A 2,917-nucleotide genomic window follows, 5' to 3' on the forward strand; every position below is an offset into this window, starting at 1 on the left:
TCTTCCCTATAGGATATATGACACCAACGAAAGCCTTTTATTCGGCTTCTTTTGAGAAGAGAATTTTATCTGAAAGCGATCGAGTAAGATTGGAAATGCTAATCGTGGAGTGGCGACTGGCTGTGCTGGAGTAACCGTCGCAAAGGGTGCCCGGGCAGCAAAGATCCTGGTGGCCAGGGAGGCGAAATTTCATACGTTTTATAATAGTGCGCCGGTGGGTACGGGCTTGAGGCCAAGTCAAGCGTGAATTAGGCATTTAATGGAGTGTCTGTGTAGAGATAAGGGATGACTGGCCTCCTGAACAAAGAACAATAAGAGTGGTTTTTTGGGAGGAATGGTTCACAACATGCGGTTTCAAAATATTTTACTCCGCTAAATCAACAGCTCCAGTGACTCTACATATTTTACTACACAACGACATACAAAAGAAGGGCAATTGCTATTTTGTCTTATTCATAAATGAATGCATAGCCTAGCCCGAAACTGCTCCGTGAGGCTCAGTGCTAACATCGACATTAAGGCATTGCCACCTTCGTCTTAAAAGGGGTCGAACCAAGTCCAATTCAATTCATAAGCCAAAAATAACACACACGTTCTTCTCTCTCGTTCTGTGAAGTGATCATGTGTAAAAAAAATATAAAAACCTCATCGTTACCTGAATACCAACAGTCGCGGCTATCGCCTGTAGGCTGTTTCCACCAGGCACCCTTCGTTTTTTTAGAGCTGGCAGAAATAAGTCAGTGAATGGCGAACGATTTCATTTCTGTTCATTGAACGTAGTAGACTCCAGTTAAACCATGGTTAATACCCATTATCTCTGAAGCTACCACACGACCGATCACAATCTGTCTGCTGCCCTTCTTCAAATGGCCATCCCACAATTTGCAGAACGGAGACCCTCTGATCGTGTTCCCTAGCTGAGTTGAAAACTATTTAAGCACCCTGCTTAACTCACCCTGTTATAGCCAATACAAAATAGTTCAACGGCATCCTCTTTGCTTGCCCGTATAAGGTCGCCAATAATTATTTATTGTGTCCTCACCGGCAATCTCAGTTATAACATAGTAATAGCACTATTAATTACTTCCAATTAGTGGGTAGCATACCGTTAGGCATCATCATAATACGACAGTCAAAATAAGAGGATGGCCGATGTGGGTTATGATTAATGGGAATTCCCTGGAAAAGCGACGGTGACTTTAACAGTGGGCATTAACGAAGTAGACTTCATCACACCTGAGGTGGCATGTGTAGAGATTCAAAATTACAAGGGCTCTTTATCTCTTATGCAGAACATATCAGATGACACAAGATCTGATCGTTAGGATTTAAAAGTGGTGCGCAAAAACAATACGAGCGAGGGTGAAGCAAAAAGCTTCCAGCCTGGAACGTGACAAAAACCTTCAAACTGCAGGAAGTGTGGAGCCAGAATAATGGATCTGGAGAGGCAGCAGAACTGCCACGAGATGGCCAGCAAATTTGAATTTAAGCCCAGAACCATCACTGGGGCTTCATGGACTTGGGCTATTGGGCGTATGGCCACGGAAGGCGTAAGTGGGGACGGTGAACTGGGGTAAGATACAGTACGGACAAATGGTAGTGGGAAGATCAGAATCACGGTGCGCAGTGAAACTTCAGCGACTCATTAGTGTTACTGCTGGAGCAGGGTCGAGTGGAAAAGTTACTTTGGAGAACGAGCTCACGAAAAGCGTATGAAAATTGACTGACAAGTTGAGGAGTACGAATGAAAGTCGCCGAGCCCTTTACATCCGACAGAAGGTTCGGCAGACTGCAATGAATGCCTCCCGGCGGTGGCTGGTGACAGATGGAGGCTAATTGTGGTTGCAAAGAAGGGAACGTGTGGGCGAAAGGACGCGGTCAAGGTACGAAGTGAAAATTGCTTGTGTGCTATCAAAATGGGTATCACAGTGCAGTACCATCAGTGCACTAAGATACCTCGCTTTCTAGACAACCCCGTGAGGGACATCGTGGTCGGGGTTGTCAACTGATACGCGTGTCCTGTGACTAGCAAAATGTTATGCGTTTGCCGGGGGAATACTCAGGGAAAGCAAAACCAATACATTACCGCGCTTAGGGTTGTTGTTGTTTTTACAGGTCCGGGATTCATTCGCTCGCAATGTACAGATCAGGCGGAGTGGATATGGCCAAAAAGGTGGTCTATAGCGCAAATTACCGAGTCGAGGCTTGGGAAGCAGATGGAATGAGATGAGATCAATAAGGTCTGGAGAGTTCTAGGGGACATCAGAAATGATACAATTCTTTGGTAGGGGAAAAACGAACGTCTACCATAGTTATGTTACTGACACCAGTTGATTAAACAAGACAGAGTAAGGATGGATTTGCACTCAGTAGTGTAGTCATCAAAGCCAAGCTAAGATTGCCAACATAACTATACTACCTGAGACAAGACAGTTCACTGTATGCAGGCTAAAAGGAGCGTGGTGAGTGTAATCAACCATGTAACGACTGGCGGGGGTGTAAATTCTGATATGGTGGACTAGGTTTCCTGAAGGTTATTAGTGAGTTGGACGATACTAAGCAATCTAGGATGGAAGGTGTGTGTAAGGAAGACGGTCACCAGTCCCCGAAGCACTACTTTCAGCTTTAATCGATGCGTGGTGAGTGACGAAGAAGACTTCCGATGCTAGCCTCGCCTGCTGATAGTGGAGAGTCTGGAGTCTCATTGTATGCTTATATGTTGTACGTGTCCACTCCTGGGAGCAGCAAGTTGGCGTGTCTTTTGTTTGGTTGACGAGGTGAGTTTTGATGCGATGTAGCCTCGATATTGACGAAGGCAGCTACAGCTATGCGCGTCGACGTAGGCCATGGGCATCGCAGATTTTCTTCCGGCTATCCCAGGTATATTGTTCTTTAATACTTTCGGAAGGGCGAAATG

This window comes from Opisthorchis viverrini (assembly GCF_000715545.1).
Source record: "Opisthorchis viverrini unplaced genomic scaffold opera_v5_5, whole genome shotgun sequence".
Taxonomy (NCBI): Eukaryota; Metazoa; Platyhelminthes; class Trematoda; order Opisthorchiida; family Opisthorchiidae; genus Opisthorchis; species Opisthorchis viverrini.